At 38.7% G+C, this 18,003-nt stretch overlaps 1 long non-coding RNA gene and 1 pseudogene across 8 annotated transcripts in view; one reads left to right on the plus strand and one right to left on the minus strand.

Annotated features, from left to right (window-relative positions):
• LOC144286936 (uncharacterized) overlaps window positions 1-18,003 on the minus strand; it is a 571,272-nt gene that overhangs the window by 450,202 nt on the left and 103,067 nt on the right. For all 8 annotated transcript variants that reach the window (XR_013354884.1, XR_013354881.1, XR_013354885.1 and 5 more), the window contains exon 2: window positions 3,356-3,414. This is a non-coding gene — a long non-coding RNA (uncharacterized LOC144286936). The remainder of the gene's footprint in view (window positions 1-3,355; window positions 3,415-18,003) is intronic.
• Window positions 14,095-14,482, plus strand: LOC144285393 (large ribosomal subunit protein eL22 pseudogene; annotated as a pseudogene).

Raw genomic sequence — 18,003 nt, forward strand, 5'->3', positions numbered from 1 at the left:
TACCCTCAGCCAAACCTGAGCACATTTCTTCCTCTCAGCTAAAACTTCAATATTCTTCTATCATCATATGTTTACATCTATGTTTCTCCTCAGATCTACAAACTTCTCAAAAACAGAGGTCCCTTTTGTTGACCTTCTTTCCTAGGCATATATTTTAACAGTAGGCACATATTAGACACTCAGTAAACATCTGTTGAACAAACGTATAGATCTTCAACCCAAAGACTTTCTACAACTGTCTAAATATAAAAAATATACATTAAGTCAATATTCTGGTAAATTTAAAATGTAAAACAAACATTATGATAAAACCCAGAAATCCTACTCTGTGATCACCCAAGGAAATGATATTTTAAGATTAGTTGATACAAATAGTACATTTGAAGCATTAATGAGATTCAGAAACAAAGTGTTACTATCTTGGTTTGACTTATATTCAAAACAGTGTCTATTTGTAAATTAAGTAGCACAGCTTATAAAAGTAGCATTGTTAAATTTACTATCTACACAGATTCAAATTTTTTTATATTCTAACTGAAATATGTAGTATTTTAAACTAAAACCAGAAAAGTGGCATCTTATGCTTAAGAAGTTGCCTAGTCCAATGTCCAAGGCAAAGCAGGCACTTGATCAATTTATCTTGAATGAATTAATGAATAAACTAATGAATGAATGAAAAACAAATGAAATCTATCAATTCCTCTAGTTGACAGATGATAAAATTGATACCCAAGAGTTACAAAACAATGATAGATAATCCACTGTTATGGCTCCTAGATCAATACTGTGTTGTATGTAAATTATAAATGTTATAATATTTAATAACTTTGAATGAAGGAGCACATAGTCAGAGATATAGAACCTCAGTGCAGGACAAGAAACATTTATCCTAAACCTAATACAGACCTTACATTCTGCTGGGTGCTGCAGATACAAAAAAAAGAATGAATAAGCCAGAATCTCCCTCAAGTACAGTCTCGTAGTAGAGAAAAACAAGTATTTATAGTGCAATGTGATACACACAGACTTAGGGCAACACAAATGAGAAAGTGATTCAACCTAGGGAAAAAAGGGGAAAAAAAAGGAGAGGAAAGGAAGGATGAAATTGAAGCAGCCTCTGAAGAATAAGTAGGCATTTTCCAAATAGATGAGATAGGGAGTGGAATTCTAGGCAGGAGACACCAATGTCAGCTCATCTAACATCATGGAAATGATGGATCTGTACAAAAAAAGCTTCAAGAATAGAACCAATGCTGACCTCAGCAGAGGGCAATAGTACTGCATAAATGGAGAGAAATAAATAGTTTTTTCTCCAGTCACTCCCAAGTGGGAAACCAACATGCCAGGAGCTATGAAGAGCCTCAGGAGAATACGAACTAGGAAGAGCCCTCTGTTTGAAGGAGATGCACCTCCTTGTACCTAATGCATTGCGGGCCAACACACCTTGGTGAGAAATACCCTGACCTAAGCGGCTATCAGGAGATAGTAATGCACTATATGCTTTAGGTCAACACAATATTATTGTTTACTTACTAATCCACTTGTTTTATTTACTGTGCCTGGTTCATTTTTGCATAGATTTTCTTTCTAATTTTCTAAATATTAATATTTCAATTCACAGGAAGCATTCTTTATTCCAAAGAATAAAAAAGGTATGATTTTAATGATTCGGTACAGCGTTAGATGGAGAAACATCACACCCGTGGGTTGCTCTATAGTCTTGATTACATCCAACATTAGAAGTTTAAAAATCCTGAGGTGAGAAAGGCAACAAAAAATGAATATTGTAGATTGGTGATAGGTAAGTAAGCTCTTGGAATCCAATCTCAATGACACCCTCATCCTTCACTAAACATGGAGGCCTATAAATTACTGAAATAGGGGTCACATCCCCATTTCATCCCACCCAACTCAGCTCCTTAAGAACCACAGGAAGTATCAAATCACACAGTGTGAACAATAGGAGGGAAAAACAGTAGGTTGGGAAAGATAATTCAAGTGGACATAAGAGAAAGGAAACAGGAGAGAAAATGGCTCAGATTTCTGGAGGAAAGAGTTATTTATTTATTTATTTATTTATTTATTTATTTATTCATGAGAGACACAGAGAGAGAAGCAGAGACACAGGCAGAGGGAGAAGTAGGCTCCCTGTGGGGACCCTGATATGGGACTTGATCCCAGGACCCCAGGATCATGCCCTGAGCTGAAGGCAGACACTCAACCACTGAGATACCTAAGCATCCTGGAAAGAGCTACTTAATAAAACATGTAAAAGATTGACAAGAAGATCCCTCAGGTCTCTTACTCTTGGCCTTTGTCATCTTCATCACAACCTCTACCACCACCACCATCATCAGGTAGTACTGCATAGAGATTCAAGCCTTAGATTAGTTTTCAAAAGCCCCAGTCTACAGACTCACTATTGTTAGCCCATTTTAGGTTTTACCTTCAATTACTGGATTCCATAAGCCTCAATCCCCTCATCTGTAAAATGGGGAAAATAGCAGTACCTAACTGAAGAGATACTTAGGATAATTAAGATCATCACAATAAAGTTTTAGCACACTACCTGGCCACAGGACAGACTCTCAATAAGGTCCACTATTGTCGTTATCATCGTGATCATCATCATCATCTGAAAATTTCCTGATTGCCATTTTTTGTAACGCCAGCCAATTCAAAGAGGGATTCATATATCTTACACCAGAAATCTGGTGATGACCACCAAATATATGCATGGATATGAATTATCAATGGACTACTTTTTCATCATGTGGAAATTGCCTTTAAATAAGCAGGAATGATCATAGTCTCCAAAACATTTCTTAAATCTTCTATAAATGAAAGGCATGTTTTTTCTTGGTAAACATTATAATCCTGGCCACTTTGAGAAATTAAGGAAGTTGCTTTTGTTTTGTTCACTCTGCCTTGATTTTTTTTTTAATGCCAATACACACCCTTCTTGAACAAACCCCAGCCAGACAGATATTTGCCATTTCATTATTGTTTTAAAGTGTTAGCCCCAGACACATAAGCATTGTTGGAATGCAATGGAAAAAAAATGTTTTAAATCTCAAATGGGGTAATAAACTGTAGCCAGAAGCTAATTGTCCTGAAACCCGAGCTTTTATAACATGTTACTACTGTAGTGGGACCACTCAGCACTCCTTCGGTGGGGTTGTTGTGTAATTGGTAGTAGATTACGTTGCAGACATATAAAAAAAAAAAAAGATGTCAAATCAGACATTTCTGCTTATTACTGTAGACCTCAGCATAATTCTCAAAGCAATCAATGCATTTCATCCATTAAACTATTGATGGGGGTTATTAATTCATATAACGTTTAACTACTCACTATGGACTTTCTCTCTGCCAACTTTCTTCCACCCAAGAAGTCCTGAAATGTTGCCGCTCCTGTCAAAAGAAATGAATCATTAATAAGAACCAGCAAGGCCAGAGGCGAGCTAGAAGCTGGGCCATGATATATATAGGCTTCACATTCTTTTAATTCGGTGCTGAACTGCATGTGTAAAAGGAGCAAATAGCCCAGTAGGGTTTTACCAAGAGGCTGAAAGAAACACAAAAAGGATATATCCGTCAAAACTATTTATTGAGGATTTAGGGATCTGAGAATACTTTTTATGTTTAGATAATACATTAGGTAGACACATTAAGAGTCAATAGTAACAAGAATTCAGAAGCAATACTCCAACTAAACTCTAACCCCAGGAGGCTAGGGCAATGATCATACTTATCTGCCAAAGCCTTAACAAAATTAGGCAAGACCAGGCAAGAGTATGCCAATGTCCAAAGAAAATTTTGTGATAAGAATGTAAGAAATACCTCTTCTTCCAAGTCTTAATCTTCATATTAAGATTTGTTAGTTTCTATCTTTTTTTTTCCTTTGCTCTCATCCCCCTCTCATCTTTTTTTTTATAATTACTTTTTTTTTTAAGATTTTACCTATTTATTCATGAGAGATAGAGAGAGAGAGAGAGGCAGAGACACAGGCAGAGGGAGAAGCAGGCTCCATGCAGAGCCTGATGTGGGACGTGGGACTCGATCCCGGGTCCCCAGGATCACGGCCTGGGCTGAAGGCAGCGCTAAACCACTGAGCCACCCACGGATGCACCCCCCAAATCCCTTTGTTGAGACGCTCTGCCCTCAGGAGAATTCTAGTATCAATGTGAGCTTACAAAATGGAGAAGGAGTTTGGTTATTAGAAGAGACTTGTGAAAAATAAATATATAAAAATAAGAGACTTGTGTGATAACAAAAGCCATGAGCTTTGAAGTCAGATTTGAATCTATCATATGATTCTGTTAACTCCTTATTGAAAAATAATGTTACCCTCCTAAGTTCCAATCTCTTCCTGTATAAAATGAAGGTAATAATGCTTACCTCACAGAGCTTTGACACAGTATAAAAGCAATAGGGTGCATTGACTACTGACTCAAATTCTTGGCACTAAGATGATAACCAGTGATGGATAGGGGATGGTGACAATGATGACAGCGAAGCACCCGGTCAGTGTGGATATTCACACTAATGTCCCAAAGCAGATCTGAGGCCTAGATCAATACCAGTATCCTGGAAACTTCATTCCACCATATATGTGTTTTGCTTTAGCCACCTGTTGGGCATTTGCCAGATTAATTTTTAAAAACAGTGGAAGAATAAGCCTGGCCCGAAGAAGAGGAGAACAGCCTTCATATGACTCATAGCTGAAAAGCCAAGCCCATTTAGAGAATTGGAATAAAGCTTGGGATCTGAATGTCCTCACATTATTTTCAGGCTGCCAAGGATTCCCTCAAACAGGCAAGAACAATTCCTTCAATCAAGTTTTGAATAAATCTGACAGTAAGGAAAAATTCTGTGGTAAGAGAATTATGGAATTGAACTTAATAATTTTGTTTTTTCTTACCCTGAGAACAGAGTCCTCCTCCTTATAGCTGTAACATTTTTCCAAGTGTCTTATACTCGTAACATGATTAAGATTTTACAAAATATACCTGAAATCTCAGCTGATACTCACGGATATCACTTGAGCTCCTTATTATTACTACCATCACCAATTTACAGCTTAAGCTCAAAGTGGACCAAGCAACTTGCCCAAATGTCACACCACTGGTATGTCACAAAGACACAATGATATTCCCAGACTACAGATACCGAGTCCAGGGATATTTCACTAGAGGTTTACAAGTGTGTTTAAATTGTACTGCTGAAGGCCACAGATCAACTTGAATAGGCACCCTTTAATTAAGCCTCTTCAGGAGGTATCTGTTGGCCCTGAAAATTTTCATATACAAGGATTTCCTGTTTTTTGAGGATCTTCTGACTCTAAAATATTTTTAAATACATGAAACATGACTGATTACTTAACTATATCAATTTAATTTCAGATAAATATTATTTTTCACAAAGAAGAGTTTGCAAGTATCCTAGACATTTTCATTCATTTATATCTCTAAAAATACTTTAAATAATCCTTTATAATGTATTGGGCAATAATCTCAGCTCTAGATAGAAAGGGAGACAGAACATGAAAGACTTCTAACTCTGGGAAATGAACTAGGGGTGATGGAAGGGGAGGTGGGCAGGGGGTGGGGTGACTGGGTGATGGGCACTGAGGTGGGCACTTGATGGGATGAACACTGGGTGTTATTCTGTATGTTGGCAAATTGAACACCAATAAAAAATAAATTTATAAAAAAAAGAAAAGTAAAAAAAAAAGAAGAAGAAAGAATGAATGAACAAACAGACAAAAATCTCTGCTTTTTTGAAGCTCACACTCTAAGTAGGGAGAGCTGAGATATCCAAAGAAGTATGCTGCTATGTTTGTCTAAATGTGTAAAGTTTATAGAACAGGGAATGGGATTAGGGAATGCTGGGATGCTATTTTAAATAGACTTGTTTGGGAAGACTTCATTGATAAGATTTTTTTTTAAGATTTATTTATTCAATGGAGACACACAAAGAGAGAGAAAGAAAGAGAGAGAGAGAAAGAGAGAGGCAGAAACACAGGCAGAGGGAGAAGCAGGCTCCATGCAGGGAGCCCAACGTGGGACTCGATCCTGGGTCTCCAGGATCACACCCTGGGCTGAAGGTAGCACTAAACTGCTGAGCCACCCGGGCTGCCCAATTGATAAAATTATAGGTGATCAGAAACATGAAAACATAACCAAGCAGGGTGACCTGCTAGAGGGGTATTGAGCTAATCTGGGTGAGAAATGACAGTGACTTGAACAAAGATAGCGAGAAGTGTTGGAATCTGAATACATTTGGAAGATAAAGCCAAAAGGATTTGCAAGCAGATTAAATGTGGGGAGTAAGAAGACATAATACTTGGCTTAGACTCTAACGGGTGAGTGTCCACCAACAGGGAAGACAGAGGCAGAAGCAGGTCTGGGAAAGCATTAGATACATTAAGTTTTAAGTGTCAGTTGGACATCCAAGTAGAAGAGTCTCCTGTGCAGGTGGATAACTCTGGGATTTAGAGGGGGCAGTCCTAGCTTGAGACAAAAGCTTGGGAGTTGTCTGAGTGTGGAATGCATTTAAGTTGAAACTTGGGGACTTCTAGGTAGTGTGAGTACATAGAGACAAGGCTCAGGGATGAATTCTACGACTGGCCTATGGTTAGAAGTCTGAGAGATCAGTGCAACCAGCAAGAGACTAAAATGAAGATTAAGAAGACTGTTGCTCAAACATGTAGGACATGCTTTTGTATCTCCTTAGGGAGAAAATATTTATTTTGTGTTTTATTAGAGGTCAGGAGAAGGTGTGATGGATTGGGGGGGCAACTTTGAAAGAGGAGCCAAATATCACTTGGGGCCACTCTAAAAGCAACAGAAAATAGACCAAACTGAGAAATATGTGAAGTGTGATTAAGATGTATGTTTTGAGGGACCTCTGTACTGTTTTCCATAGTGGCTGCACCAATTTGCATTCCCACTAATGGAGCACGAGGGTTCCTATTTCTCCACATCCTCACCAACACTTGTTACTTCTTGTTTTTTTTTTTTTTTATTCTAACCATTCTTACAGGTGTGAAGTGATATCTCATCGTGCTTTTGATTTGCATTTCCCTGATGATGAGTGATGTTAAACATCTTTTCACATGTCTGTTGGCCATTTGTGTGCCGCCTTTGGGGAAAAAATAATAATAAAAATAGAATTACCATATGATCCAGTAGTTCTACTACTGAGTACTTATCCAAAGAAAACAAAAACACTAATTTGAAAAGTTATATGTACCTGTATGGGTTTTACAGCAGCATTATTTACAATAGACAAGATAAGGGAGCAATCCAAGTGTCTGTCAATAAATGAGTGAATAAAGAAAATGTGGTGTATATATACACAGTAGAATTGTACTCAGCCATAAAAAGAATGAGATCATGCCATTTGCAAAAATAAGAAGGAACCTAAAGGGTAAAATGTTAAATGAGATAAATCAGACAGAGAAAGATAAGTACCATGTGATTGCACTCATATGTGGAACTTAAAAACAGAACAAAGAGACAAACAAAAAGACTTAAATACAGAGGGCAGCCCAGGTGGCTCAGTGGTTTGGCGCCTGCCTTCGGCCCAGGGCGTGATCCTGGAGACCCTGGATCGAGTTCCACGTCGGGCTGCCTGCATGGACCCTGCTCCTCCCTCTGCCTGTGTCTCTGCCTCTCTCTCTGTCTCTCATGAATAAATAAATAAAATCTTTAAAAAAAAAAAAAGACTTAAATACAGAGAACAAACCAGTGGTTGCCAGAAGGGAGGTAGGTGACTGGATGGGTGAAATAGGCAAAGGGAGTTAAGAGTACACTTACCATGATGAACACTGAGTAATATACAGAATTTGTGACTCATTACATTATATATCTAAAATTAATATAACACTGTATGTTAATTATATTTCTATAAAAAGTATAATTAAATCTTTTTTATAAGATGCTTCTATTGATTCCCTGTGCAGCTCTTAAAATGAGTCAGAAGGCAAACAGGTTTGCAAATTTGGAAAACACCGTAGATCACGTATAGAACCCTCATACTCTACTCCGGATTGATCACTCATTTTCTTTGTTCTTCTTTACTGTGTCCTTTCAAAACAGCGATTCGATTCCTTGTTCCCTTATCTCTACCTCTCTTTAGAAATTTCTCGTTTTGCCCTAAATTTCCTGATACCAAAATAAGAATTCTTTGAGGGCTTAGTACAGGTTAAAGTGAAATGTCCAGGTCCTGCTCATGGTGTTTGTATGAGACATGCCCTTAAACAACTATTGGATGTACAAACACTTGCTTAAATTCAGAGATTATCTGCATCATGAGTTCATGTGTCTTCCCTTAACATCAAATATTAGTGGGAAAATCATCTGACAGTTCCTCAAAAAGTTACACAAAGAATTTCCATATGACCCAGCAACTCCATTCCTAGGTATATACACCAAAGAGGTGAAAATTTGCTCTCAAACACATACTTGTACACGAATGTTCATAACAGCACAATTCACAATAACCAAAGGTGTAAACAATCCAGACACCCCCCTCAATGGATAAGTGAATAAACCAAACGTGGTATTAATAGAATATTACCCAGTCTAGAAAGGAACAGAGTACTGATACATGTTATAACATGGATGAACTTCAAACACATTATACTAAGTGTAAGAAGCCAGATGAAAAGGCCACAAAGTGTTTGAGACCATTTATGCGAAATATCCAGAACGGATGAATGCATAGAAACAGAAAGCAGATTGGTGATAGCCAGGGACTGAGAAGTTACTGTTTAACAGGGAATGGGTTTGTTTGGTTTCTTTGTGATTGTTTTGTTTGCTTGTTTGTTTGGTGGGGGTGTTGGGAGGTGATAAAAATATTTTCTAACTTGATATGTGCAGTGGTCATGCAACATTGCAAATGTACACCATTTCAATCACCATTGCATTATACACTTTAAAATGGTTATGTGAATTTTATCTCAACTAGAAAATATGAGTGGACCCATTCTAGATCAGAATTATGTGTATATAATATATGCATATTTTTTCCTACTTTGGGTTGCATAAGCTTCTTTCACTCTTCTTCCTTACACGCCTTTCGTAGAATTTCTGACTGGAACTAGAAATGCAACTGGAGTCTCAAAAACACAATTTTCCTTCGCACAAAGCTAAATCTCATATGTGGATTCGATCTTCCATCTGATTCTAGAACACTTGGTAGAATGAAGCACTTTCAGCATGCTTTAAAATACCCGGATTTTTTTTTTTATTTTGAAGTGATTTCAGACATATCAAAAGGTTTCAAAACAGTGCAAAGGATTCTTGTACATTACTCACTTAGATTTCCTATATGTAAACATTCTTACGTAAAACAAAAAATGTAAAACATGTTTTAGTGATAAAACAAATGGGTAAAATATGCATATGTATATACATTCATATACTGTCTATATATGCATAAAAATATTTTTCATGTATCTATATTCAATATATATGGGTTTCATCTGCCCATATACGTATGCATGCATAAACATGTGCACTTATCTATTCACATATATGTGTGTGGATATATGTATAACCATGGACATGTATATATGTGTATATGCATGTACACACGTCATATGTACATGCACATACACAAATATTTTTTTGAAAAAGATATGTTGCCTGTTGACTCATATACACTTTTATTTCCTAAAACCAAGGACGCTCTATTATATTGCTACAGTACAATTATTAAAATCAGGATATTAATATTAACTGTACTAAATACGGTCTATGGCTCTTTTCAAATTCCACTACTTGTACTAATAACATATTTTTAAGCAAAAGAAAAAACACAGAGCTGAAATATATGGAATAGATTGGAATGAAATGGGTAACTAGAAGTTTTTGAAGACCTTCCCTTATATCGAGCTCATTGTATTTTTAATCACCAATAAAATATATTATGCAGCATGCCAGGGGTGCATGAAGATTAAATTCGGGAATCAATTTCATTCAATTACCTAATCTCAAATATGGGTGCTTTTACACTGTGAAACTATTAATCACTCTTTTAAGAATAGAGGGAGGGCCAACCAAAAAAATCATAAGGGCCTGAATATCTTTCACCCTAAAAGTGTTCTCTGTTTACTTTGTCTTTGATCATGAAAATCCACAGGCAGCCATAAAAATTTTACTGGAGCTATAATTATTTGAAACTTTAAGGGTGTCTCTAAAGTACTTTATAACAACCTCAAGTATCATAACTTGATATTATTTCTACTTTTCTACTTATAATGAAAACAAGAGTTGTGAGTCCTATTCATCATTTCCACATGAAAAAACAGTAGAAAAAATGGTGTGTTTATTCACCTAGAAAATGCCCAGCTGGCGTTTATTAACCACATTTTAGTTACTCATCTTTATGGCTCTCAAATAGAGATAAGATAAAATCACAAAGACCTCCCAGATGACAGGTTCAGCAAGGCCAGTGGATTTGAGGGAAGCTGGAGTATTCTGTGATTGCTTCATGGGCAACAACAAATTATCTATGTTCAAGGTATCTGTTTTCTGTAATTTTTAGTAAATTGAAACTAGAACCAATTTCATAGCATGATCCACGATCTAATTGGCATATCCTCTTAATAGTGAACTGTTGAGGATACCAGTCCTGCCAACTCAAGTTTAACATAAGCCCTATGTATTTAACATATAGATATTTATATAGATAGATAATGTATGTAATGTATATATGTTATATAGATATATAATGTATATACGTTGTATATATATTTCTTAAATAAGGCTTGCTCATTTTATCTATCTTCTATCTATCTATCTATCTATCTATCTATCTATCTATCTATCATCTGTCTTTAAAAACAGTCTGCTCTAAGCAACTTTAATGTATCATACCCCTGTCGAGACAGGAACACAAAAGGGTATAAGGCATCTTTGGCCATAAGAAGCTCACAATCTAGTTGAGATCACTGACTTGTAAATCAGCATCAACAGTTCTCTAACATGTGTCTGAACTGAGTGCCATGAGATCATGAAGAATCTGGCCAAGATTCCTGGATTTATATGGGAAAGTTTCACAGAGGAAGTGACACCTGAGCTGTGAAATCTTGATGGCCAAACAGAAATTTGTCAGGAAAAAAAAGGTTGGGAAGGACATTTATATAGCTAAAGCTTAAGACATCTCTATATGTAATCGATATCTAGACATATACAGATACAGATATACACATATATACATACAAACATGTATATATGTACACATATGCATATAGAGCACATACACATATATCTAAGTGAGCGGTGACGGGGGCTAGTCATGAGGAGCTCATACATACATTTAGTATATTTATAATGTGCCATTAAATTCTATTTTAGAGGGTAGAGAAGACCTAAAAGGCTCAGGGTACAGGATAAGTGAAGTCAAGTCCAATTTCATGGCTTCTCCTGGAAAAACTTAAATAATGCCACATTCCCTTCTAAAGTGCACCTCCTGCATTGGTCGCTATGGTCTATCATGTCCTAACATCCTGGCCAAAGTTAATTATGACAGGAATATGCATCATACTCAACAAAAACCAATATATAAACAGAGGGTGTGCTATTAATTGGCCTAGCACAAGAGAACTGGCCTGTACCAGATGGGTTTGGATGAATCACCTTGCATCTCTCGGCTTCTTTTTCTCTGCTATCAGCATTTTACCTCCTCCTCTGTATAGCGTCTGGTCCTAGACGAAACACGACTGTGAAGCCAGTAGATGCAGAGTGAAGCCATGAGTCAAGGAGACCTTCTGAGTCAAGCTCTGACTTCATCTCGCATGCCTCTTTCCTCACTCAGTTGTCTGCAGCTGCATGGTACCAGGCCAGGCTCCTGCCTTCCCCAGGGACTCTGCACTTGCTCTTCCCACTGCCTGTGATGCTCCTTTCCCTGCACCGATCATGCCATCATTCTTTGTATTAGGTCTCTATGATAATGTCATCTTTTCGGGGTGAAAAGGGGGAAATTCTGGCCACCCATATCTAAAACCCTACCCTCCACACATTTCAAGCCCCCTTTGCTGGCTTCCTTATTTTCTCTTTGGTGCTTATCACTAGGGGACATACTAAGGCTCTCCCCTGCATCCGTCTTTTTTTTTTTTCCTATTTTGTCTCCATCCTGCATTAGAACACAGCCGCATGAGTGCAGAACCTTCTCTGATGTGCTCACTGCTCCATCCCTAGTGGTTAAGTCAGAGCCAGACACCCAAGGGCACTTGGACAAGTGATTCTTCATCCCCAACTCACCCTAGATCCATTTTCAGCCCTTTGTACTGTGATAAAGTCCTGGGTGCTTCCGCCAATGAGAGGCACTGTGATGATGGTGGAGTAAGGGAGGAGACAGGGGCTGTGGTATTCCTTCCTGCCCCATCACTGCCTCAGTCCTTCATCTCCAGCAGGAGCTGCGTCTCTCTACAACTAGAGAGCACCTGCCAGTACTCTGTTCCTCAGGTAAAAGCCATCTTTCCTACTTTCTTCCACTGTGGGGCTGTAATGACCACCTGCTGCTCCTAATCTCTGGGTTCTGCATCCTCTCTAGATTTCTACTTGTAACCCTGCCCACATACCATTAAGTTGACCCTTCATTAAAACCTCTTCATTTGTACCATCTGCAATGATCTCTTTTGCACCAGGACTCTGCTTGATAAAGAACTCAATAAAAACTTGTTGAAAGACTGTTGAATGAATGAGAAGCCTTGGCAACCCTTGAAAACTTGATGGATTGGCTTTGGCAGTAGAACTGCCATTGGGGAGATGTTATAGGAAAGAAGGTTACCAGTCAGCAGTGGGGAGATAACCCTGGAATGTCCAGCCAAGCCCTGAATGTGCATATGTAAAAGAGCTACTGGTGGAGGAGTAAAGGATTCAAACCACAAGCTACTTTTCTTCATTATGCTAATCATTGTGTCTAGTTAGTTTGTATGTCAGCTGGATATTTTTGTGCTGATAAAATCTGGTGTTTGAAACATATCATAAGACTCATACAGTGGGGTGGCAGAGGGTGAGAGGCAATTAAATAATTGTTGGATTCCAATTTGCTGTTTGACCCATTTGCCTAACTTTTCTGAGTTTGGCTTGCTCATCTACAACATTAACAGAAACTTCATGGAGCATTTGTAAGTATAAAGATATGACATATAAAGTGCTTGTCACAGTGTGTGACATAGTAGCTGCTCAACAAATGTTAGTTTCTCCTCCTTTTCTTCCTGGTTTCATTTCTTCTCTCTGTTGCCCTTCTCCTTATGGAACTACCTCAAACAAAATGGGATCAGAGAGATTTTATTCTGCTAAAACCTTTAAATTCCCTTGTTTGGGGGAAAAAAAAAAGATCTGTGTAGTCATGTTTCCAATCAGGAAAAAGAAGAAATGTATTAGCTGGTGGGCATTCAGACATCCAGGTGCAAGAGGTTACAAGAGAAAGACAAGTCCATGAAAAGATTGAATAGTCACCCTCCTGACATAAGGCCTCCAGAAAGGTCTGCCCCATGCTCTACAAGCAACTCACTATGCTTGATCGCTTGGCAAGTTAAGCAATATTCCACAAGCATTAGAGTTACATACCATTGGATCAAAACTGAGCCCATTTCAAGATACTGAACATGAGAAACTTGGCTGCTTTTCTTTGCCATAGGGGAAAACAGAGGGGCCTTCTTGGGAGATTACTGGTGTGAAATTCTTAGTTATAGCTTTAAAATTTACTACTTTACGCGCGTGTTAGAACAGATAGACATAGTTCCACTCCAACATATACCTTCCCCCTTGTCTTTTTTTGTTTATAAAGGAAAGAGCATGTTAAGAAGGTAGGAGAGCATTAGGGGTTTTGCTTCCAAAAAATTTGACACACTATAGGATGGAATAACAGAACTGAATACGCTTTCAAACAAAATGCTGTGTTTAAGTACGTACACGTCCTGCAAGCCCGCTCCTGGACGACAGCAAACCCAAAATCCATGGACTTGTGTGTGCTGTGTTGATTTTCTTGTGCTCCTATATTCCTTTTGTGCCAAAGCAATGTGGACTCCTCCAACAAATTATAAAACTGCAGTGAATGCCCTTTCTGCCTCCGATGGCATCCATGAGGGAAAGGGGAGCAAAAAAAAAAAAAAAAAAAAGGAATGTTCTGAAGTTTACCCTTGACAGCACCCACTCTGTAGAAGATGGTATCATGGATGCTGCCAATTTAGCACAGTTTCTTCAAGAGAGAATCCAAGTGAAAGGCAAAGCTGGACATCTCGGTGGAAGGGTTGAAACCACTGAAAGGAGCCAAAGTAAGATTACTGTAACTTCTGAGTTGATCTTTTTCCCCCAGAAGGTCTTTGAAATTCCTCACCAAAAAATATCTGAAGAATAATCTACACGATCGGTTATGCACAGTTGCTAACAGCAAAGAGAGTCACGAGCTGTGTTACCTCCAGATTAACCAGGACGAGGAAGAGGAGGAAGATGAGAATTAAAACTCATTTTCAGGAATATTTTGTATGAGTTCTTGAATAAAACTCGGGACTGCTTTATCTATGTAGCAGCTGAATGAAGCTGAGATGACTATAGAGATAAAACCAGTTCTGAACTTGAAGGCCACGAGGACAGCAATGAAATATTTCAATCCCTTTCAAAACAACACGACAAGAAATACAACTAGAACATTCAAACATCCCATATCACAACCTTCCCTTGGGTTCTGCAGAAATGTTCACCCTGCTAACTCTGTGTTGGTTCTGTCTTTAATCATGGGCTATCGTTGTCAAGCATTCACACTGCAAGAGGTAGCGGAATATTCCTGAAATGCACACATGCATCACATTCCAGAACGAAAAATAGTACCATGAGAAACAAGAATAGAAAATTAAAATGCGCCATTTAAAAAATTCTGATAGGTATAAAAAGCAGATATATCGGTTCAGAGGACAAGTCATATGGATTAACACATGCTCTGACACATAGCATTGCTGGCAAATGAGGTAGCAGAGACGGAAATATTCCCTTATGTTGATAGATAGGTGCCAACTCTACTCTGAATAAGTGCCAGTGCCTTCTACGCACACATATCCACACAGGTGTTCCTTATGCCTTACCACTACGTTTAGTGTAAGATTTATATAGCTTATTGCAGAATAAAATTTACCTACTCAAGACAGTAAAAGTAAGGATTCTTTTTTTTAATTAATAAATTTATTTTGTATTGGTATTCAATTTGCCAACATATAGAATAACACCCAGTGCTCATCCCATCAAGTGCCCCCCTCAGTGCCCGTCACCCAGTCACCCCCACCCCCGGCCCTTCTCCCCTTCCACCACCCCTAGTTTGTTTCCCAGAGTTAGGAGTCTCTCATGTTCTGTCTCCCTTTCTGATATTTCCCACTCGTTTTCTCTCCTTTCCCCTTTATTCCCCTTCACTATTTTTTAATATTCCCCAAATGAATGAGACCATATAATGTTTGTCCTTCTCCGATTGACTTACTTCACTCAGCATAATACCCTCCAGTTCCATCCACGTCGAAGCAAATGGTGGGTATTTGTCATTTCTAATGGCTGAGGAATATTCCATTGTATACATAGACCACAGCTTCTTTATCCATTCATCTTTCGATGGACAGAAAGTAAGGAGTCTTTAAGCAAAAGTTATGTACACTTGCCATTAAAACTGTACTCATTATATGACAAATGCTTGGTATCTCTTATGTGTTTTTTCTCTGACTGATAAAATGATGTCTAAGCTACATCCCTACCCTTACACAGAGGGAGTGGAGGAAAAATCCATTATCAAAGAACTTAATAGGTATTACATACAAAATAAAATTCACGGAGTCAAGAGACAAGAGGGATTGATTCTTGTAATGGAGTGGGGGAGAGCGGAATGTTCCACGGAAGAATAAAATTTCATTAGAAATTTGGATGTTAAGTAGAATTTTGATGGGTGGAAATGAAAGTAAGGTGAAGGTAAGGGAGAGCTGCTCTAATAATAATAATAATAATAATAATATCATAATTAAAGCTCTAATGACCTGCATGGATTGTGACATATTGAGAAATATATTGCTTCAGAGGCTGGAATTGTGGGGTTCATACCTGCAGCATGGCCTAGCTTGTCCTGACTTGCACAAGAATAGGACTTGGGCATGAAAAGCCTGGTGCCTGAGCCAGTGCTCTTAATTCTGATACTTTCTGGCCTTCCTCAGTGGTGCAAGGACTCGGCCCAGACTTCCAAGTGCCATCTACATTTGTCCCAGACATTCTCCCTTGACAGCCAGCCAATCACTTCAGCTAACAATGTTGCCCCTTCCTGAGCTCTTTTTCCATAGAAGCATGAGTCAAGCACTGTGTTTAAATAAGAGTCCCTTTACTGAGATCTTCTGGTGAGTATCCATATTCAGTTTAACTTTAAATTTTGGGTAAGCCCACCTACAGACACTTTTCCCAAAACTCCCTGTCATGAATCATCTCTAAAGTCCACAGATTTGTCCATTTAGCAAAATATCACAGTGTTCCTCTATGCCTGTGTAGCAGATCCGTCCACGTTCTGCTCACATCCCAAGGTCCTTATTATTTCAATGCACACTATCAGCTTCCAACGACCAAATCCTGCTTTCATTCTTTTCTTTTCTTTTTTTTTTTTTTTTCATTCTGCCTATGGGCTTTTCTCTTGCAGCTGGAGTATGTTTTGCTGCCCAAGTGGTAGGAGTAATTGACTCTAATTATCACAAAGAACTAATGTCATAGGACGGAATCAAGAATAACGTGTGGAATTACCCCAGGGAACTGAGTGCTTCCTTGTGCTTCTATACCTAGGGATGAGACTAAGTGTGTGACAATGGCAGCCTGGTAGGATCCTGGTAACCCAGGGTTCTGCTATTTAGGGAAGAAGTTCTGAGGTTCTACTGAGTCTCAGTACATTTCCAGTGGAAATGTAGGGCCACAATGAGGAATATATGAAATGTGTGGGAGAGAAGGAAGAAAATGAATGTCAAGTGCAGCCTTGAGACCAACCGGAGCTGACTGTGGCTTATCCTGCCACCCCTCCTGCTTGAAGTAATGTATTTAATTATTTAATAAATCGCACCTGGCCACCACCTTGAAGCATTGACACAAGACAGGATGAAGCTGATGTGGCACACCAGTGACAAGACTGGTGCAAGGGTCAGCCTGTGGTAGACTGTCCCGGTGCCCACCAACATCTCACACTTTCCACTTCTGTGCACCTGCCAGCACCTGCGCTTCTCTGTCCAAAGGCTCTCTGTCACTTCTGGAGGGTGCCTCACTGCCAGCAGGGCAAACTGGAGTTGTCAGAGTGTTTAAAAACAAAATTGAGTGGAGTATGACCTCACTCTTATAGGATGACTCTAAGTCATCTGCTCTCCACTGATCCCTAATTCCTCTCTGTGAGTTAATCTCCATTTATCCACAGTTGTAACTGGCTTGGTAACACACTCTTTCTTGGCTGGCGTTCCCTTCTTTGTCTATCTTCTTCAATCTCCTATGGGTATTTTCTGTCGTCCCTCAAATAAAATACTTTCACTCAAATCCTTGACTTAAGTTCTGCTTCTGGGGATTCCCAACTAAGGCAGTCTGGTACTTGTCATTTAGTCATACTGTTGGCTGTTCCCCAGGAAATGGAGGAGATTTTGAGTTCAGATCAACAAGCCTCCCAGACACTGTGGACAGGAAGATAGAAGGCTCATAATTTCACTGGCAGGAATTCCCTCCTCTACTCCATTTCAAGGCCACCTGTAAAGTGGGCTGCAATGCTATGGCAGGTGATTTCTGGCTACTCCTGGCATAACCTAGATCCTTCTGAAAAATAATAGACTATGAAAAATAGTCATGCTACTCTCAAGAGATAGCATCACAGTTCATGGGACAGTGAGACAGAGACCATAATTATTTTTCCTTTCTTAGACTTGTTTTTCAGACATTGACTAGGTCACTGACTGTCTTCCTTAAAAGCTCTCAGAACAGGGCACCTGGGTGGATCAGTGGT

This window comes from Canis aureus, chromosome 16, assembly GCF_053574225.1.
Source record: "Canis aureus isolate CA01 chromosome 16, VMU_Caureus_v.1.0, whole genome shotgun sequence".
Taxonomy (NCBI): Eukaryota; Metazoa; Chordata; class Mammalia; order Carnivora; family Canidae; genus Canis; species Canis aureus.